General features: G+C 43.6%; 1 pseudogene across 1 annotated transcript in view; it reads right to left on the bottom strand.

The window, feature by feature from the left end:
* Window positions 1–23,774, bottom strand: part of LOC311226498 (beta-1,4-galactosyltransferase 1-like) — a 690,468-nt pseudogene that overhangs the window by 639,854 nt on the left and 26,840 nt on the right. The window contains exon 2 of the transcript in view: window positions 11,527–11,601. The product of the transcript in view is annotated as a beta-1,4-galactosyltransferase 1-like (transcript). The remainder of the gene's footprint in view (window positions 1–11,526; window positions 11,602–23,774) is intronic.

Raw genomic sequence — 23,774 nt, 5'->3', positions numbered from 1 at the left:
TTAACGTTTGCAAACGAAGTAAACGTCATCCAGCTGACACCACATATCTAGATAATAATAATGACAACGTTAGCTAGCGGCTAGCACTAAAGCTAACGCCAACCAGAGGGAGACGTTATTATTATTATTATTTATTAGAGGATTTACGGTATGACCAGATCGCATTTAGGGACCGTGAAACACTTTTATTGTATTGCGTGGTAGAACCGTAGAAGTTCTACCACTCACTCTGTGGGCTTTGATATTTACACTCAGCCTACCTGGAGGCTGCAGAAATGGAGCTACGGAAAGTAGAGACGCGCTGGGCGTGGGAGGCACTGGATCAAACCATATGGGGCAGGGGGGTGTCGGAATCTTTGGAAACTTAAAAACTTGCTATTAAGTGTCATTGCGTATTATTAATTTGATTGAAATTATGTAGTTATGGTTAGATTTATATATTGGGGGGGGATATATCATATTTTTCATATGATCAAAAAGTGGGGGAGCAAAATGACAAGTTTGCTCCCCCAAGTTCAATAGTGGGAGAGCAGCTGCTTCGAGTGCTCTATTGCGCAGGCGTCTATGTGTATGTCCTATCTATCTATCTATCTATCTATCTATCTATCTATCTATCTATCTATCTATCTATCTATCTATCTATCTATCTATCTATCTATCTATCTATCTATCTATCTATCTATCTATCTATCTATCTATCTATCTATCTATCTATCTATCTATCTATCTATCTATCTATCTATCTATCTATCTATCTATCTATCTATCTATCTATCTATCTATCGAGAGTGTGATATGTATGAAGACTCAAAAGAAACAGAGGAGTAATAAAAAAAAGTCAACCAACGAACTAGATTCTTGTACCGGATCTCCTCTCTGGTAAACAAGAATACCCTGAAGACTCTGGCAGGAGCACTCATTCAAGGGTACTACGACTATGCGTGCACCTCATGGTACCAAAGCACCACTTGAGGTGATGGCAGAGAGGGGGATGATAAGGAAGCTGGCTGCCATCATGGAGAACCCCTACCACCCCCTCTACGACGAGCTAGTCAAGATGAGAAGCTCGTTCAGCCACAGACTCATTCCCCCCCGACACTCAACTAACCGCCTCGGACAGTCCTTCATACCAGCGGCCATCAGGCTCCACAACAGTGGGCAGCGACTAGCAGCCTCCAGGCTCCACAACAGGGGGCAGCGACAGCGACTGCTACCAGACATTGACCTGGGACTTATAGGAACCCAAGGAGGACAACCTACACTACCTTAGGCTTACTGCACCCTATGTGGATACTGTGAATAATGTATATTTCAGTGGATACCGTGATACTGTGAATAATGTATACTCAGTAGATAGTAAATTATAACACTACCTCATGTATACTGCACCTTATGTGACACTGTGAATAATGTGAATATTCCTCAGCTAGTCAGATAGTAAATTATATTGACCATATTGATCAAATTGTTTACACTGCCTGTGTTGTTTTTTACTACCTGTATACTGTGTTGTTTTACTACCTGTACCCCCCCCCCCCCCCTCCCCCCCATGCTGCTATGATGCCTGAATTTCCCCAAGGGGATCAATAAAGGAATATCTTATCTTATCTTATCTTACCTCAAAGGCGCTTACTGTAAAACAAGATTACAAACATCACAAAACAAGCTGGTCAGACTACTACTTGACCTTACCCCCAGAACCCACCTCACCCCTGCCCACTTTGACAACCTAGGATGGCTTAGAGTAGACAACAGAGTACAGCAACTTGCAATGGGCCTGGTCTACAAGATATACTATACGACTAAGGTACCCATGTACATGTCAAAATACTTCCCAAAGGTCAGTGAATACCACAACCACTACACCAGAGGAAGCTCAACAAATCATGTTAAACCCAGATTCGGCTCAAACAAGGGACTAAACACGTTTCGCAATTATGCCACATCAATGTGGAACGCCTTACCCAAAGCTGTAAAGAAATGGGAATCCCTACCCACATTCAAAACAGCTCTTAAAGAGCACCTACGGGAGGCTGCAATTTGAAACTGGCCACCGTAAATGCCCAAAACCCCCACCACCTCCTAATAGACAGTCTCCTCCCCACCGCATGTATATATTCCCTCCCCGCCGTATGTATATTTCTCTCCCACCCACCCACCCCCTCCTAATGTACAGTCCCCTCCCCATCATATGTATATACTCTGTCAGGATCTAGGGGTAACAGTACTGTATATTTGAATACCGTTTATGTCACAAATGTATCAGTACTAAATACCTATATGTCCCTATGCCATAAATGTCATGTATGTTGTGTATGTCATAAATGTCTATATGAATTGAAAATGGGGGACCCTGATGTAAACAAGACAAACGTCTTTCTCAGGTCTGCATCCCCTTAACAATTGTGTGTATTGAGCCGTACTGTATTGTACCCATTCTGCAATCTGTTAAATAAAGTTTTCATTCATTCATTCATTCAGTAGGGCCAAGTAGCCAGACACTACAGAAATACTGACAAATGGGCAGGCAGAAGGGCAGGCAGGCAGAAGGGCAGGCAGGCAGAAGGGCAGGCAGGCAGGCAGGCAGGCAGGCAGGCAGGCAGACAGACAGACAGACAGACAGACAGACAGACAGACAGACAGACAGACAGACAGACAGACAGACAGACAGACAGACAGACAGACAGACAGACAGACAGACAGACAGACAGACAGACAGACAGACAGACAGACAGACAGACAGACAGGTGAGCAGGCAGAGGAAGTGCCTCAGCAGGTCTCAGACAGCTGCCCCAACAGCTCCTGGATGGCTGTATTGATCTGAAGACATCTGGAGCAGCACAGACACTCCCTCAACAGAGGAAGAGAGAGAGAGAGAGAGAGAGAGAGGGAGGAGATAATGGGGAGAGAGGGGGATTGTTTCTTCGAACAACTGTACAAGCTGCCTGGATACAAGACGCTATACTTACCTCCAGTGTCTAAGTGGCCGCTCTGGGCCTACTATAGTGCAGGTACAATAACGGAGTGATCCCGTAGCCCTGTGTGTGTGTGTGTGTGTGTGTGTGTGTGTGTGTGTGTGTGTGTGTATGCTCTCTGTGCCGTGTGTGTGTACTCATGCAGCAATAGCCATGTCAGAATTATGTTCATACACAAAAACAAAAGTTAGATTGAGCCGAGAGCATGTCACCGAGAGGCAGGGCAGAGACATGTCACTCGGCAATATACTACACGAGCTCTGAAGCCTCCATGGATATAACCGCGTGTGTGTGGTCCTCCAGTGGAACTCGACGTGTGTTAGAGCAGTTGGAGCGTGCCACTAACACGGCCAGGGTTAGAGGTTTTGACTCACTGGGGTGAAGCATAAATAAATGATAAAAAGCATAAATGTATACATTCATATGGCAGCACACCGTACAGGGCTATGGATACAAGTGTCCTGCAGTCCACCTGAGTGACGACGGGACGAGTGCACGGATCTAAACACCCGGTGGTATGTGGGGAAAAGTCAATGAAAAAAATGAATGGGATTTCAAACTATCGCCCACAGTCAGTGGCGAAAAAAAAAGATAAATAGCCAAGTTAGCAGCCAATGGCAAGCGACATAAAACATTGTATTATTTACCAACCAATCAAATGCTAAGAGACACAACCACAGATAATAATAATAATAATAATAATAATAATAATACACTTTATTTGTATAGCACCTTTCATACAGAAACTGCAGCTCAAAGTGCTTCACAACAGAAAAAATACAGGCATAAAATGAGCACATAGTGCAGACATACGTATAAAATCACCATTTTATGATTTAACTGATAACTGTAAAACACATTCATCTTTGTTGGGTGTAGAATTTCTTTTGTGTTACTCTCAATGTCCAATGTAGTCACTTGTAGTACACAGTAAGTAGCTGGTCACCTCAACAGTTTAACACAAAGACACCAACAGTAGGTATCCCCATTACTCCCCTCTAAATAAGGTCAAATGGCTATTACAGATCGCATATCACAAAAGGATTCTATATAATAAAGCTGTGAATGGAATGTCAGTATGTGTGTACGTCTCAGGGTGTGTGTGTGTGTATGTATGTATGTACAGTATGGGGGTGCCGGGGGTGGGGTGGTTGGAGGGGGGGGGGGGGGGGGGCGCACGTGAGGGGTGTCGGCGATGGGGGGGGGGGGGGGGGGGGGGGGGGGGGGTTAAGCAAGCGAGACAGGGCCGTTATCGAGCACGTCCCCATCGCTCACGGGAGTGCGACAGGGTGTGTGTTAATCAGAGGGGATCTGGGGAAAGGTCAGAATTGGTGCGCTTTGATGGAGATCAGCGCGACACACACCCTGGTCTAACCTTTATAGAGGGGTGGGTGGATGGGGGGGGGGGGTATTGGAGTGACTGAGTGTCAACCTTTCATACTTTTGTCCTTTGAGGTACGAGTTTAACCCACGCGTTTCCTCAGGACTCGTCGGCAGCCATTGTTGCATCGTCGTTATTCAAATGTTCAAATTATCAAAGTTATAAACCGCACGTTTCCTCAGAGTTCCAGGACTCCGTTGATTTCATCGACCGGTGGCCGACGTTACGTCATTGTTGGAACGTTCAGTTCACAAGATGCTAATCACAGCTGTGTGATCGTACACACCTCGTAGGGTTAAAACTCTGTCCCGTTCTGATGATGCTGTGGAGGAAAGGGAGCAGTCTGCTGTTCTTCTGATAATATGTAATCTTTTCCTGATTCAAATAAATGTTCCTGTGATGTCAAAAGGTCATGCTTTTTCTACTACTTACTGTACCTGCTTCAAATTGTAACCAGCAACACAATCCACTGGAGTATTTAAACATAGCAATGCCATATTTGATCCACAATGCTATCTTTTATCCACGTAAACATGGCGATCATCATCTTTTGGACTACTTTTCGATTCACCAAATGCTATATATATAAGTTTTGTGTGTGTGTGTGTGTGTGTGTGTGTGTGTGTGTGTGTGTGTGTGTGTGTGTGTGTGTGTGTGTGTGTGCGTGCGTGCGTGCGTGTGCTGCCCACAGTCAGTGATGGAGCCGCTCCGTCACACCAATATTAGTACTATTAGTGTTTCAGCGTGATTCAAAAAGCAATTCTTTAAGGTATATCTGTGAAATAACTTCAGCTTATAAAGGCCCCTTTACATTACAGCCTTTAAAAGGAGTAATTCATAGGCTCGTTATTGGCAGGGTAGATATTGACTATAAATGCAATAATACTTGGATTAGGAAAGTGCTCAATTTAGAGTTAGAGTTCTACTCTTATGTAAATGTAAATAACAGAGTTGTAGTGCATAACAACGTGAAAGAAGTTCATATCAAACTCTTAATCATAATTATTATCCTTGCAACAATTTTTTGCACAGGTTCAGAGCTGAATTCCTTTTGCGGTCTTTGATTTGATCTTTATTTATTTATATCGAACAACCATAAACACACAAACTTGAAATAACAAAAAATTAAAAATTAAAAATAAAAAGAAAATACAAATACAAATAAAATAAAATGTATCTTCCTAGACATGGAAGCAATTGTCAACATATGGTAAATGGTTTTGTTCGAGAAGGGACAGAAAGAAGCAAAGCTTATCAAAGCTTATCAAAAATAATATACCTATCCACTACAGCAAAAGTTAAATAAATAATTACAAAAATACTAGTTCATGTTATTTTCAAGCTCCTCTAACTTATACTTGTCTAAGAATTCCTGTTTATATCTGCATTTAAACATTTCAATAGTACTTTGAATAGTAGTTTTTATTGCTACATCAAGGCCATTCCAAATGGATACCCCACAAACTGAGATGCACTTGCTTTTGAGAGTAGTACAGACATAGGTTGTTTTAAATTCAATTCCCCTTTTAGATTATAACCCCCATCTCTGCCCATGAATTTTTTTTGTATGTTGCAGAATTGTGCAGTTTTGAATTTAACCAAATCTTAAAATGTCAGAGTTTGACTTTGAACAAATAAACAATTGAAGTTGAAACATCCATTTCTCCCTCATCATGTTTCTGGGTGGATGTCGCTCCGCCTTTGATCTCCTATCCGCTGTTTATATTAGTTGACATTAACAAGCACAGGAAACAGACTTGGGTCTAAGCTGTTCCCTATAGCAATACATTTACATTTAGTAATTTAGCTGACGCTTTTATCCAAAGCGGCTTACAAGTTCTCTACAACAGGTCAGCAGGAAGGGTACAACTCTATCAGCTGAGTAACAATGTTCATCACACAGTGTTGAAACTTGGGTGCTACAGGCTTGAGTGCATAGTAGTAGAGAAATATTAGTATAGAAGATAGTAATATAGGCAAGTAAGATTATTTAGTGGAAGAGTGCATGATAGTAAAAGAAGGTTAGTGTTTTTTGTATTTCTTTTTTAAATGTCAGATATTGATTGAAGAAGTGTGTTTTTAGTCGATGGTGGGAAATTGTGAGGGGGATTGAAAATTCTACTGCTGACTTGAGGGAAGTAGGAGGATCTTCAAGCAGCATCCATGTACATAATCGCATAGTATTTCTTCCTTCAAATAATATGTTTCTGGGTGATCCAACAAGGAATTGACTACTTTCCATCTATTATGAGTAATCTGATTACGTTGTTGTTGTTTTACATGAACCATAATTAATTACAGTTACCATTATTTTGTAATAAACTTACTGTCATCCTGTTATGTCCCTTACTCTGCATGCAGTGGAGTCAATAGCAGCAGGCCCATCAATGCACCACAAAAGTTGCATTTCTTCTTCACAAAAAAGTGGTGCATTTGTTTCCTATAAAGACTGTGTTCTCAGCGGTGCATTTTTGTTTCCTATAAAGACTGTATTCTCAGCGGTGCATTTTTGTTTCCTATAAAGACTGTGTTCTCAGTGGTGCGTTTGTTTCATATAAATACTGTGTATTTTTGGCAGTGCGTTTGTTTCATATAAAGTGGGTCACCCTGATTCCCCCCCTTTAATGTCCCCACCCTGCGTCCGGGTGGCTTCACAGAGCAGCCGTCTCGCTCGCTATACGTCTCCCCCCGATCGACTCCCTCGCGCTGAGGCGGCCCTGTATCGAGTGTCCTGTGGCCACATTGACAGGCAGTATTAAAAGTCAGTAGGGGGTCTGTCGCTGTCACCGGCCAGAAGCCCCTCGTCAGAACACATTAATTACACCCTCTCACCGCCTCCTACGAGCCACAGTTGTTCAGCCGTGGAGGCGGGGATTATAGGAGCAGGTACAGGAGTACGTATCTGGTGCCTGACTTTCACACCACTCTGCCTTAAGAATGTCTGCTGCTTTGAGACGCGGCTCAGAACGACAGTGATGCAAGGAGGGGAACAATCTATAGATTCGTGAAGAAAGGGAATTACCCTCACCGTGTGGTGATCCTTCTTGCATAGCAGGTTTAAAAACTAAAAGAAAAAACTAGTTTTCATATTTTACTCTACAAATATCCAAACCTAAATGCCAGTAGAGTACAGTATGTCAATGCACCTGCTCCTCTGTGTGTGTGCGTTTGTGTGTGTACGTTTGCATGTGTGTGCGTGTTGCACAAGCACGGAATGCCACGGTGACCGAGGCTGGTGTCTCTCTCTCTCTCTCTCTCTCTCTCTCTCTCTCTCTCTCTCTCGCTCTCTCTCTCTCTCTCTCTCTCTGACCACCTGACCCGGCTCTGAACTCCCGCGACCCCTTCGCGATCCATACGTATCGTTTACCCGGCGTCCTCCCCGCTGTCTGGCCCGACGCACAGAGGCGTGAAACACCTCGTAATGCTCAATCACAGCAGGGCAGGGCTAGGAGCCACCGGGAGTGACAGCGCAGGGCCAGGGGGTGGGGCTGCCGAGGCGAGCTGGGCTGAGGGGAGGAATGCCACGCGGACCTCAGGGAAAGGGTGAGGAGAGAGGAGGAAGGGAGGGCGGAGGGGGTTGGGGGGTAAAGCCAGAGGGACCAGAGGTTTAGGGGTTTGGAGGAAGGGGGCGGAGGGGGGTCGGGTGTAGGGGTACAAGTCAGGGGTTAAAGTTAGCGCTAGGATGCTAGGGAACGTTGGGGAGGGTAGGAGGGATGATAATGGCGAAGGAGACACCATTTTACCTGCTAACAGAGTGTAGTGCTGCGATTTGCAAGTGAAGGAACACTGCAAAGAGGAGGAGGAGGAGGAGGAGGAGGAGGAGGAGGAGGAGGAGGAGGAGGAGAAGGGTGATGCAGAGAAAAGAGAACAAGATAGATGGAGAGAGAGAGAGAGAGAGAGAGAGAGAGAGAGAGAGAGAGAGAGAGAGAGAGAGAGAGAGAGAGACAACTGACGAAAATCACATCTGTGAAGTTGGTGCTTATTAAAGGCAGCTTTCTGGACTGCTGTTTGAGAACAGCAGAGAATGGGCAACATCACTCTTTCCTTCCTGAAAAACCACAGCTTCTGCTTTAAACAAGCAGCTTTTGTTTTTAACCCCTTATGCATCTGGCACATTTAGCATAAAATGCCTGACGATTGCATACCTAAAGTAATTAGCAATTTACGTTAACAGGTCAGGCCAAAATATAATGTTGTGAATCTTTCATCGTAATAGAGTCATGGTTATAGCGACAGCGTGTAAAAGTGTAATTTATAGTTAAGACCTTCAAAAACTTCAAATTTACTTATGTTTTATGGCTTCTACTATTGTTTCAGTATGTGTTAATACACAAATATTAGACACTGGACTAGTATGTCTCTTTGTAAACATCTTTTTAAAGCATCTCTCTGACTCACTGGCACCTTCCCTGCTTGTAACAAGCCTGACTAGGTTGTATCGTAACAATTTTTCACATACGTACATGATCCTCACCAAGTGTGAGACGTGGATGTTGGCGTAGTAGGATATGCATCTGATGCAACTGAGAATAAACCCCTGTTTTGTCCAAAGTCAGCATAAAATGTCCGTAGAACGTAAACAAGAGCGGAGATCCGCTTCCATCTTGGCAGAGCGTCTCTTTGTCCTTGCCGTTGCCCTGTGGAGCCATGCCCACGACCCAGGGCCACTCCAGGGCCAAGCTGCCCAATGGTCCAGTTAATCATATGCAGCCCAGCGAGGAAGCGTATGCCAGCCTATGCCAGCTTATGCCTCCTTTGCTGCGGGGTGCCAAGCCCAGAACTGCAGAGAGAAAACGGGGCCTGACAGACTATCGCTTTGGCATTAGAGGTCTTGGAAGTGTGGATGACTGGACCCCTTCAAACCGGAGCCGGTCCCTCCTCCCTCGGAGTGTCCTCCACCGTCCACGTCCTGCTGTGGGGGCGCTGACCCCTCTGACTGTGTGGACAGAAACCCTGCTGACCAACACAAACACTGACATTGCTGCAGGCATACCGAGTGAGTGTGTGTGTGTTTATATGGATGTACTGCATAATATATATGTATTTGTTTGTTTGTATGTGTATCTGTATGTACATTGTACATTGTATGTATGTACGTATATGTATATGCAACCAACGTTCCAGTACCATTCCTCAGGACTATGTCTATACTGGGTGTTTGTACTTCAACAGGAAGAGAGAAAAAACGTTCATTGATTGACGCATTATGACAAACCTTTGAATAGAACAACAAATACAGCTGATCCTCTCTTTCAGCAAAAGGACATTTTATAGCGATGGCTTTGACCTGTATGACTTAAGGCCTGACTGAGACAAGTCACTGAAAACAATGAAACTGCCTGGACCTGCAACACACACACACGCACACACACACGCACACACACACACACACACACACACACACACACACACACACACACACACACACACACACACACACACACACACACACACACACACACACACACACACACACACACACACACACACACACACACACACACACACACACACACACACACACACACACACACACACACACACACACACACACACACACACACACACACACACACACACACACACACACACACACACACACACACACACACACACACACACACACACACACACACACACACACACACACACACACACACACACACACACACACACACACACACACACACACACACACACACACACACACACACACACACACACACACACACACACACACACACACACACACACACACACACACACACACACACACACACACACACACACACACACACACACACACACACACACACACACACACACACACACACACACACACACACACACACACACACACACACACACACACACACACACACACACACACACACACACACACACACACACACACACACACACACACACACACACACACACACACACACACACACACACACACACACACACACACACACACACACACACACACACACACACACACACACACACACACACACACACACACACACACACACACACACACACACACACACACACACACACACACACACACACACACACACACACACACACACACACACACACACACACACACACACACACACACACACACACACACACACACACACACACACACACACACACACACACACACACACACACACACACACACACACACACACACACACACACACACACACACACACACACACACACACACACACACACACACACACACCATTGGTCCATTGTAAAGCATCTGTTTTCTAAACAGCTGAGTGACCTTGTGTGTGTCTGGTCCGGGGCAGGGCACGACAGGGGTGCGAGCCTACAAGGGAGGAGGGTACAGAGAGGATGTGTGTGTCACCTCATCATAGATTCACATTCAGATGTGTGTGTGTGTGTGTGTGTGTGTGTGTGTGTGTGTGTGTTCACACCTGCATCGCCCAGGCACACGTACACGAAAGCATGCAAGTGTGCCCCTGTGTTTCTGTGTGTACAATAATTAACGACATCAGTGCATGGTGTTTGTAGGAACGAGCCGTGTGTCTCTGCAGCGTCCTGAAGCCTCTGGCCCACTGTGACCTTTGACAAGCCTCCGTCACTTCTCACCTCCGCAAAGACGAGCTCTGCCGTTCCCAAAACAAACAACATCATCACGCCCCCCCGACCCCGCCCACACCCCCCGTCCCCACCCTCCTCCCCTCCGTCATCTACCGTCTCTTCAATTAAAACCTTAATAGATGTTTTAGCACACTGCCACTTCGATGACAGCATCCTAATCTGCCTCGGTTGGATCTCTGAGTGGGAGGAGGAGGGGGAGGAGGAGGAGGAGGAGGAGGAGGAGGAGGAGGAGGAGGAGGAGGAGGAGGAGGAGGGGAGGAGAGGAGGAGGAGGGGAGCAGGAGGGGAGGAGGAGGAGAGGAGGAGGAGGAGAGGAGGAGAGGGGGAGGAGGAGGAGGAGAGGAGAGGAAGAGGGGGAGGAGGAGATAGCTTACAGGTTACTAAGGGACACTGACAATGTAATCACGATGAGACACACACTGCAGCGTGATGAAAACGTTTTTTTCTTTTTTTTTCTTTCACACGCCACCGACCCAAAGGGCTGCCCCTGGTCAGGGCATCGAGCCGGAGAGCCAGATCTCACCTCGCTGACATGGAAGCCACCCTGGCTGTCACCTCGCGTCTCTGAAGCCCGGCGGAGAGGGAGCCCGTGCCCAGCCTTGACAGAGGGAGCGGCAGAAGGTGAGGACCCAAAACGCTTGAGACACACTTGGCTCAGAGCCAAATCTCTGTCCCTCTCTCCTGTCCTCCTCCCTCTTTCCCCCCGACACTTCAAAGTGTCTGTGTGAACTTTGATAGTTTATGATCCTTCTAACCTTTACGTTCTACCGATCCAGAAGGACAGGGGCCTGTTCGCTCCCTCCATGGACGACCCTCAGACACTGTGACAAGTGGCGCTCGGGGGGAAAATGTGCCGCCAGAAGTCTTATTGCACATTGAATCCGTCAAATTCACAATTTAAACAATCAGGTACTACAGGCTTGTATTTGATCGTGTATTTGACATTCAGTTAGCGAATGACTAAAACAATGTTGTGCTTGGGACTGGAAGACGGAAAAAAGGCAACGTCAACGGGATTTTTTCTGTTGCCATCAGGAAAGTCAAAGCAGTCAGCACATCATAAACTTAACATGTTGCTGTTAAGAAATGCATTTAAAATATTCTGTCATTTCCCTTCCAAAATTCTGTTTGCAGCCTCCCAAAAGGTTTCAGGCATTTTTCTCCCTTGTATAGATTTACATACATTTTGCAAATACACGGTCAAGTCGAGCCCGAAGACGCCTAATTGGCGTCAACACATCAGCGTGAATTTCACCTATTGTTCACCTATTGAGTTAACCGTTGAAGTTATTATGTTATTACATCCAAAATTCGTACTCACCGAATAATGTAACAACCACAGGATAATTTAATATGCTCTTATCCAGTGAGTAAAACCTTTTGGATAATGATAATAATAATAATGCAGGACCTCTGTAGAGACGTCTCTTTATTCGGCATGCAATGACATGGGACATGCAATGGGCGGCACACACACACAGGAATACACACATGTAACAAGTGCCTTGTTGCCTTGTATTGATAATTACACCACATCACACAATACACTTACATGCATTTCACTATGTTCAGGATGCTACTTGTTGGGCGTGGGAAGGGGGTCATAGTGTAGGGGAGTGGACATTTAATTATTAATTAATGTAATTAATTATGGTTTATCTTTTTTTTATTAGAAGAATTTATGCAAATGTATACATTCCAGTTATACTTTCAAATTATACATCTTCCATTTCATTCCCCATTCCTATCTCCTAACCCCACCCCATCCCACCCAAGGAGAGCGACAACAAACATACATATAATACACATAAAAAAAAAAAAAAAAAAAGAATTAAACATAATTGATGTGTGATAAGATGTGACAGAAAAAACTTAGCAAAAAGAAATTAAGTAAAATTAAAAGAAATAAGAAAAAATTAATAATAAGAAAAAGAAAAAAAAAAGAAAAAACAGTAGGCCTAATAATAATATATAATATAAGTAATACTCTCCATTTTGGTAGCATATTTTCCAGATAGTTATATAAAAATAATAATAATGGAAAGTAAATTTAACACCCTCAGCAGTACCACCACAATGCCATCTCCCCAGCCATACGTGGTCTAACAGTGTCAGAAAGGTAGGTGGGGGAAGGAAGGGGGTCATGGGGTCTGAGGTTTGGAAGGAGAAGGGACTTAGGTCATATGGGTTTTGAAGTGAAGTAGGAAGGGCTGCCATGTTTTGTGGAAAGTATCTGTGTGGCCTTGTGTTGTGAATCTGATTTTCTCTATATGTATGAGAGACATAACATCCCTCATCCAGTGCAAATGTGAAGTGGTGGACATGTGTTATCATTATGCCAAGGTAACGGAAGCAGCTTGGGGAAAGCTTGAAGGGGAACATAGAGGGGGAGAGATTTCTAGCCAATGAGTTTATGGGGAAAAGTTCACTCTTGTTTAAATTAAATTTATAACCAGAAAAGACACCAAACTCGTGTAGTATGTGAAGAGCACATGGAAGTGAAGCCGCTGGATCCGCGATATACAGCAGTACATCGTCCGCATATAGCGAGATTCTTTGTTCCTGTCCCCCTCTAATGATGCCTTGGACATGGTGGTCCGTGCGAAAGGTGATAGCTAGTGGCTCGATCGCTAACACAAATAATAGCGGAGAGAGAGGGCAACCCTGTCTTGTGCCGCGGTGTAGGGGGAAATATTCCAAAGTCACATCGTTTGTTCATACTGATGCCACTGGAGAGGAGTATAGAAGTTTGACCCAGGACACAAATTTCTCGCCAAAACCGAATTTCTGCAAAGTATAGAATAATTCCGACCATCCGAGGGGTGGAGGTGGAGGTGGTGGACTCATATAAGTTCCTTGGAGTACACCTGAACAATAAACTGGACTGGTCGGATAGCCCTCTACAGGAAGGGACAGAGCAGGCTGTTCTTCCTGAGGAGACGCAGGTCCTTCAACGTGTGCAATAGACTGCTGCAGTCATTTTACCAGTCTGTAGTGGCCAGCATCCTCTTATATGCTGTGGCATGCTGGGGAGGCTACATCAACTCAAGGGACACCAACAAGCTCAACAAGCTGGTGAGGAAGGCTAGCTCCGTGGTGGGAGTCGAGCTACCTAGACTAGAGGTGATGGCAGAGAGGGGGATGAGAAGGAAGCTGGCTGCCATCATGGAGAACCCCTACCACCCCCTCTACGACGAGCTAGTCAAGATGAGAAGCTCGTTCAGCCACAGACTCATACCCCCCCGACACTCAACTAACCGCCTCGGACAGTCCTTCATACCAGCGGCCATCAGGCTCCACAACAGTGGGCAGCGACTAGCGGCCTCCAGACTCCACAACAGGGGGCAGCGACTGCTGCCAGACATTGACCTAGGACTAATAGGAACCCAAGGAGGACAATAACACTACCTTAGGCATACTGCACCTTATGTGGATACTGTGATACTGTGAATAATGTATATTTCAGTGGATACTGTGATACTGTGAATAATGTATATTTCAGTAGATAGTAAATTATAACACTACCTTATGCATACTGCACCTTATGTGACACTGTGAATACTGTGAATATATTTTTCAGTTAGTTAGATAGTAAATTATATTGACCTATTTGTTTACACTGCTTGTGTTGTTTTTACTACCTGTACCCCCCCCCCCCTTCCCCCATGCTGCTATGATGCCTGAATTTCCCCAAGGGGATCAATAAAGGAATATCTTATCTTATCTTATCTAAGTAGTCCCATTCAACCCAGTCAAAGGCCTTCTCTGCGTCAAGCACAACAACACCTTTGCAACGGGAGACTTGGTGGGGGAGTAAATTATATTCATAAGGCGCCGCAGGTAAAAAAAAAAAGCCATTATATCCTTCACAAAACCAGTCTGATCTGAATGGATAATACTAGGTGTAACAGATTCCAGTCGCCGAGCGAGTACCTTTGCCAAAATCTTTGCTTCATTGTTGAGGAGGGAAATAGGACGATATTAGCCACAGTCTTTCGGGTCCTTATCTTTTTTTAAGAGCAGGGATATTGATGCTTGGTAGAGAGTCGGAGGAAGCGAGCAGGATTAAAATTATTCTTCAAACATTAAGGCCACAATGGGACATAACTGGGTGGAATATTTTTTTAAGAATTCCACAGGGAACCCATCTGGGCCTGGGCTTTTCCCACTCTGCATCATAGTTAAAGCCTGTTGAATTTCATCAGCGCTAATGGGCTCTTCCAAAAGCATCATTGAATCATGGTCTATGACTGGTATATCCAAATCTGCAAAAAAGCTATTCATGAGGGAGGAGTCTTTAGGGGAATCAGAGGTATAAAATTAAATGTTTTGAATTGACTATTTATTTCCAATGAGTCCGTATAGGTCTCTCCAGTGGCAGAATTAATTTGCGTGATCAAGTTCTGAGTGGTGCGGTGTCTTAGCTGAAGTGCCAGCACTTTGCTAGGTTTGTCACCAAATTCAAAAAAAGACTGCCGTGATTTGAGTAGAAGCTGCTCAGCATGACTGGTGGAGAGGAGGTTAAATTCTGTCTGTAAGGTCACTCTTTCATTATAAAGTGAAGGTGTCGGGGAGACTGAATATGAATGATCCAATTTAAGAATTTGGTCTGAAAGTTCAGAGCGCCTGCTATTGCGCAGTTTATTACGTCGAGCACAGTTAGAGATAATTTCTCCATGGAGAAAAGCTTTAACCCTTGTGCCTTGTTAGGTAACTGACAGAGTTGGCACATCAGTGCATGAAAAGATTGCATCACGTTCAAGGAAAAAAAAAAAACGTAATTTGTAATATTTCGTTCCAATTCTTTTTTTATGAATACCACTATGAACCTAACTCAACATATCTATCAAAGATTCCAAAGATTTCCGAATTGTAACCCCTTATATTCCCGTTTGTGTTAGGGTTATGGTTAGGGTTAGGGTTAGAGTTAGGGTTGGGGTTAGGGTTAGGGTTAGGGTTAGGGTTGGGGTTAGGTTAGGGGACTGTTCCCCAACACTGAGCAAGGGTTGGGGTGGGCACGGGCACAGGGATAACCCTAACCCCCTAATGGCAAGAAATAAACCACTATGGACGCTTTGAATGCTAATATTGTTAACTTTTGTGTTAGAGGGTTTCAAAATCTAATCTTTTCAAATATTATATTATTACCAACATCGTTAACAGTATGGTATGATAATAAGAACAATAACAGATAGTTTTTTACACAGTCTTCCATTCCACTAAGAGGACTGCAGATACTTGAAAAGACACTGATACTCTGATTTCAGATCGACCCTTCATGACAGATGCAACCCCTGATGACTAATGCTTCTGAGAGCTATGAGTCGTGCATGGCGGCAAATGTGGTCTGTCCCTTACAAAAATCATGTTAGTTTAATTTGATGTATCGCCATGGTAGCACTTAGCCTAAATAATACCATGGTATAATCCAGTTTAAACCATGATGGAGATGGTAATAATACCATGGTATAATCCAGTTTAAACCATGATGCAGATGGTAATAATACCATGGTATAATCCAGTATAAACCATGATACATATGGTAATAATACCATGGTATAATCCAGTTTAAACCATGATGCAGATGGTAATATCATGGTATTATTATATATATAAAAAATAAATATATATATCCATAATACTAGTTTTAAGCATTCTCTTTATTTTTTCCTTTTTTTTTTAAACAAAGCCCAGCATTGCTTATGCTATACAAAATAGCCCTAAGAATAAAGTATTTACTTGTTTAAAAAAAGATATATGGATATATAATATTGTAGTGGAATAAAGAATCTCTGAATCAACTATTGCATCAGGTAGCCTACAATGTAATTCCACTGGAAATATGTACAGAGAAACAGAATGAACTGAATGGATTTTGAAAAGGAAGTTGCGAATTCATCCTGATTTACGAGACCTATCTCTTTTTTTCTTTTTTTTTAAACAAAGCCCAGCATTGCTTATGCTATACAAAATAGCCCTAAGAATAAAGTATTTACTTGTTTAAAAAAAGATATATGGATATATAATATTGTAGTGGAATAAAGAATCTCTGAATCAACTATTGCATCAGGTAGCCTACAATGTAATTCCACTGGAAATATGTACAGAGAAACAGAATGAACTGAATGGATTTTGAAAAGGAAGTTGCGAATTCATCCTGATTTACGAGACCTATCTCTTTTTTTTTTTTTTTAAACAAACACATATACAAACATGACAACATAAAATTAGATATACAAGCATTAATTAACAGTGCACATCAATGAAATCACCATTTAGATAAATGTCTTATACCAGATATACACCTAATACCTGCTATCTAATACCCTACATACATATGCTCCTGCTCGCTACCCCCCCCCCCCGGACCCCCCATTGGATAATCCATCCATTATCATTCGCTCCTAACCAGGCATTACCATTATATGCTAGCTTTTATTCTCTCCACCACTTCTAACCACATTGTCATTTTGGATTCATTGAGACCCAAAATTCTTGCTGTAGATATTTCTAGATAAATCACATCGAGATATGTAAGAATCCAGACCTTCCGGCAAATTTTTTCCGGTTGAAACCATCGTGATGCTATCAGCTTTTTAGCCACTGTGATACCAGATAAAACCAATCTCTTTAGCTGTATAGGTACTGCATACTCAAAAACATCATTCAGCAGTAATACAGAGGGGTGTACAGGTATATTCAGAGTTGAGATTTGATAATTGCTTGCTCACTTCTTTCCAGAATATCTTAACTGGTGGGCAGTCCCAGTACATGTGCATAAATGTCCCCTCGTCCCCATTTGTACATAAGGAGCATTTGGAATCTTGTTTAAGACCCATTCTGTTCAGTCTTATAGGAGTCAAGTATGTCCTATGAATATAGTTAAGATTGATTTGTTGATGGTCCGGGTTCCTTGATGCAAGTCGAACATTTGCCCAGGCTTCTTGCCAATCAAAATCTATTTCCAGGTCTGGTATATCCCTCCTCCAGACTGATTCTAAGTGGAGGGTTTCATACGAGGACGTTAGTAATTGATGATAAAAATCTGATACAAAACCTCTCGATGTCTCTCTTTCATAGAAGAATTTGTGGTATCTGTGGTGTACAATTGGTATCTTTAATGGAACACCGTGAGCCTTCAAACATAACAATAACTGTGCGTAAAAATAATATGTGGAACCGGTGAGATACATTTTTTTGTGTATTTCCTCATAACTACAAAAGCCCTGTTTGTTGAAAACATCTCCTAATGTGTGTATGCCCTGCTTTTCCCATCTAGGGAATCTTATAGTTCGTTTTCCAATCAGGAGTGCATTGTTATTGAATAAGGGAGTATGATTATGCCATTTATGTGAGTTAGAATATATATTTTTTTGTGTTTCACGCCATATCCGGATCGCATGAGTAATAATGGGGCCAAATTTCAGTTCGCATTGCTTAATTGATAATTTGGTGTATACTATGTCCTGCAGTCTATGTGGTGCTACTATATTTACTTCTAAATTCCTCCAGGAAACTGATGCTTGGGGATCAAACCAGGTTGTCAGTGGTCTTAAAGTGTACGCCTTAAAATAGTGGAAAAAATCGGGAAATGCCATACCTCTGTCGGCTTTGTTTCTCTGTGCGGTGGATCTTTTTATACGTGGTGGTTTGTTATTCCAAATAAATTTGTATGCGGAAGAGTGTAATTTTTTCCAGTATCCATCTGGAGGGGGTAACGGTAGCATTGAGCTGATGAAGTTGATTCTAGGTAGGACGTCCATCTTAACTATTGATACCCGTGCCTGTACTGAGTTTTTAAGTTTCGACCACCTGTCAAAGTTGTATTTGATTTTATTTTGGATTTTTATGTAATTGTGCTTCACCGTTTGGCTTATGGTAGGGAATACTTCCACTCCTAAACATCTAAAGTGTTTAACCATCGGTATCTCTTCTGGGAGGGTTATATTTTTTTTGCAGGGGCGTTAAGTGGAAGGAAAGCTGACTTCGGCCAATTTATCTTAAATCCCGATAAATCGCCAAAGTCCTCAATCAACTTGAGAAGATGAGGCATTGCGTTGTTGGGGTTTTGCATAAACAATATTACGTCGTCCGCATATAAACTAATTTTATGTTGTGTGCCCTTGATTACGATTGGTTCTATGGATTGGGATTGTCTTATATATTGTGCTAAAGGTTCTAATGACAAATTGAAAAGTCCGGGACTAAGAGGGCAACCCTGTCTAGAAGAGCGTGATACCGGAAAGATTTCGGAGGTGATTATACCTGTTGTAATCATGGCCGATGGGTCTTTGTATAATACTTTAATCATATCAATGAATCCTTTTCCTAACCCCATCCTTTCTAATACTGCCCATAGATACGACCATTCCAACCTGTCAAAAGCTTTCATTGCATCCAGGGACAGCATCGCCTTAGGTGTGGTGTCGTCCTTGTTGGCATCTAGTACGTGTAGTAATCGTCTTATGTTATCAGTGATCAAGCGGCCTTTTATGAAGCCAGTTTGATCCGGATGAACTAATGTCTTCCTATGACTTGCTGTCCTGGAGTGTTGACCGGAGTGTTGGACGTCCCGTGACGAAGGCCGGGAGATTGCGACCCCCTCTGCGTGCCCCCCTGTCTTCGGAGGTTTCGTAGTGGTGACCGGAGTGCCGGATGTCCCGCGATGATGTCGGGGAGTTCGCGACCCTCTCTGTGCCACCCCCCTTCCCCCTGTCTCCGGCTGTCCCTGAGCAACGACCGGAGTGTTGAATGTCCCGTGACTAAGACGGGGAGGACGTGACCCTCTTGCGCCGCCCCTGTGCTTCAAATAGATCCGCTATCAACTCTATCTTTAATTTTTCAAAATGTACAGTTGCTATTGCATGCACTCATCTGTGTTTCACCACACACATGAGTGCATGCTTACCAACTGTCCGTCTGCAACACTACTATCACCGACATCTAAGAAGGGAGATCCCCCCTTGAACGGCCCTTCTAAGGTTTCTCTCCTCCACATTGCCTGTGGAGCTTTTTTCCCTATTGTTAGGTTTTAGTGAGTTTTTCCTTACCTTCGCGTGGGGTATGTCTGGGAGTGCTTGCATTCTTTCATTTATTTGCATTCATCTAAAAAATGTTTGGACCCTATGGTGTTCTTGTTCTGTTCTTGACTTATTGTTATGTTGTCTTCTTGACTTGTTTAAAGAAGACCTGTACGGCCCATGGGGACATTAACGTGTGTTGTCGGGCCCTATAAATAAATTTGATTTGATTTGATTTAAAGACGTCATATGCTTTTGAAGTCTGATGGCTAATACCTTAGAGTACAGTTTGATGTCGGTTCCGAGGAGGCTTAAGGGTCTATAACTACCGCACTCGGTGGGGTCTTTGTCTTTTTTAAGGAGGACTGTTATGAGTGCAATATTGTCGTTCTTATGGAAGTTCCCCTCCTTGACTGAGTATAAAATCATATTAAGTAATAGGGGTCCAATTATGTCCCAACATGAGAGGTACATTTCTGGTGGGATACCGTCTCTTCCAGGGGCCTTACCACTTTGCATTTCGGATATGGCCTTCCTGAGTTCCTCTAGTGTGATCGGTGTTTCTAACTGTTTAGCGTCATCCTCTGAAAGTTTAGGGAGGTTAATTTGATTAAGATATGTGTCCATTTTGTTTTGATCGAAGGTCGTTTCTGATTTATACAAGTTGGAGTAGAACTCTTTGAATGTCGCGTTTATTTTTTTAGGGTCTGTAACAAGTCCTTGTTGTGCTTTAATGGTAGTTATATCTGCACATTTTGCGTTAACTCTTAATCGCATAGCTAATAGGTGACTTGGTTTAGAACCTTGAGAGTACTGCTGTTGTCTTGTGCTACGTATTTGTATTTCAGATTGTTGTTTATATATGGCGTTAATCTCTTTTTTTAGTACATTAACTTGATTTTCCAGTCGAACCGAGTCGTTGTATTGTAAAGAAGTAAATCGCTTCCAGTTCAGCCAGTTTTGAGCATCGATTCTTGCGTATTTTGGATGAAAAGCCATTGGTGAAATCCTTGATCATTCCCTTTACCGACATCCATAACATTCTGGGGTCCTGCACCGAATTCGCATTCTCACGTAGGAATACTGAAAGAACTTCTTTGAATTGTGTAATGAATTTCTTGTTATTAAGCAGCATCGAGTTAAATCGCCATCTTGGGGCTCGGGATGATAGTATACCAAATGATCCTTTTAGGAGTAAATAACAGTGATCTGATAATGCATTGGGTATCATTTCCACATCATAGTTATCAAATAGTCTCAGGGATGCAAAAACATAATCTATTCTGGATAATGTGTTATGTCTCGCAGATCGACAAGAGTACTTCCGGGTCGTGGGGTTGAGTGATCGCCATAGGTCATTTACACCTGTATTCTTCGACCAATCCTTTAATGCATTAGATGAAGATAAGAATTAGGGATAAGATTTATCTATCCCTGGATCCCAAATGGCATTAAAATCCGCACCAATTATAAATGAGTATTCGGGAAGGTCTAACATTGATCTGGTAAGTGTAGTGAAGAAATTCGCTTCGAACTAATTTGGGGCGTATACCGCTACCAACGCTATTTTCCTGTTCTTGTGTACAATCTTAGCTATAGTTATCCGACCATCTGCATCAGACCATACTCCCTTCAATTCAATATTCAACTTCCGTTTCACGACTATGGCAACTCCACGAGTTCTCGTTCCATAGGAAGAGTGACTAATGTTATGGTATGTGTTGTCCGCTAACGTAGCTATGTCAACCTGTTCGTTTTTCATCAGTGTGAGTACGCTTTTGCGTTTGTGTTGATTATTTATTCCCCCAGTGTTCCAGATCATTATATTCAAACTAGCCATAATCTATACATGTTGTTGTGTAGTTGTTGGTAATGCTTCTGGAGTGCGAATCTACAATAGATATACATCCAACTATTGAGGTCCCGTTGAGAGCCGAGCTTAAAAACATACATATTATATACAAATAATAAACCCCTAATCCCCCCTCCCTCCGAGAGTCGTACAGGACTGTGTTCCATAGACACAACCTTCGCGTATAACTCCCTCCCTTAAACCACCGGATAGCCCAGAATGAGCCATTTATCCTTAACTTTCCTATGTATACCATAGGATCTAACATTCTAAATTCTACCATAAGTAGAATGTCAACTGTGGCTTGGCCACTCTCCCGTTAAATAAAAATGAAAATAAAATAAAAATAAAAATAAAGACCAAAAATAAGCTTCAATTATCATACCATAATCACTTACATTTTATAAGAACTTGTGTAATTTATAGTAACCCAAGAATAATACGAGACCTATCTTTGATGTTATTTCGACATATTCCTTTCATATGAAGTTAAGAGCTCATCTAATTCATCTAACAAATATTTTCCTTTCAAAAGGTCAGTGTATTTCTGGCCTTTGCCTCATTCAGCGGTGAGGGAAATTATGACAGAGTTAGGGTTTATATGACCTGTGGTTGATAGGAGGGAGAAAACGTGTGACCGTTGCTGTAGCTTCTCAGCCAATCATGATAAGTGGGCCCTGGGGCCAGAGGATATAGGAGACGTCTAGAACCAACCAGCATGACGTCTAGAACCAACCAGCATGACGTCTAGAACCAACCAGCATGCATCCATCCATCCATCCATCCATCCATCCATCCATCCATCCATCCATCCATCCATCCATCCACCCAACCATCCATCCACATCTGATCCAATCACAGTGGATTGCACTGATGAACTTGTGCCCCCCTGCCTCCTATTTGACCCCCTTGGTAGAGTGCTGCGAAACCCCCCCCCCCCCCACGCGCGCTCCAACACGGCAGACTGCTGATCCTGCATGGCTGCCCCTCGCCGTCTCACAGAAGTGCGAAAATAAGATGGCATTGGATCTATTAACACATTGGGCTGAGTGTGAGTGAGGGGGCCTCCGCCAAGGCCTCTCTCCTGATCTCTTCTCCGCCGACCGCCACAACACTGCTCTGGCCTGGGGCTGGGTGGAGGGTGGAGGGGGGGGGGGGGGGGGGGGGGGGGGGGCGTACAGATTGAGGCTGTTGGGAGGAGATTTAGGGGCAGGGGGTAGCTGTAGGCAATTAGTAGGAGCTGAGAGCCACGGGAGGTGGAGAGTAGAGGTTGTGGTGTTGGAGGTGGTGGTGGTGGTGGTGATGGTGGTGGTGGTGGAGGCATTGTGACTTGCCCCCAGAAATGTCGCCACCTCATCAACAAGAGTACACATCGATCCGTGGATTGATCCACCTGCTCACAGTGGTGATCAATAGGTGCCGGTCAGGACTTGCATGTTCTAACAGGAGGCGGACACGCCGCGCGCTCACGGACAACACAACACATACATGTAGTGTCTCGGGGCGACGTCAACGCAATGACTTGAATCTGCTGTTGCAAATAATAATCAGTCAATTTACAGCTCTCCTATAAGAATGTGGCAATACTTGAATAGTAAATAAGAAGAAATAGTGCAGGGAGCTCCAGTAGCTCACCGCGTACCTCGAGCGCTATTTCGGCGCCGGGGACAACCGTGCTCGTCACGGATCTGGGGTTTAGCGAGTTCGAATCCCGGACTGCAGCCATGCCTTTCCCAGAGTGTCTTCCCCCCCATCTGTACCCCTTCAGCCTGTTTCTGTCGGTCATTCTTGACCAGAGTAAATGCGATAAACGCAAAAAAGAGCCAGCGGAATGGCCAAAGTTTTTTTTTTTTTTTTAAAGGAAGAAATAGTTTGTGTGTGTGTGTGTGTGTGTGTGTG

Source organism: Notolepis coatsorum, assembly GCF_963971535.1.
Source record: "Notolepis coatsorum genome assembly, chromosome: 4".
In the NCBI taxonomy this organism is placed as follows: domain Eukaryota; kingdom Metazoa; phylum Chordata; class Actinopteri; order Aulopiformes; family Paralepididae; genus Notolepis; species Notolepis coatsorum.
Note: the sequence above shows the minus strand (reverse complement) of the source record. Positions and strands in the feature narration are given on the sequence as shown.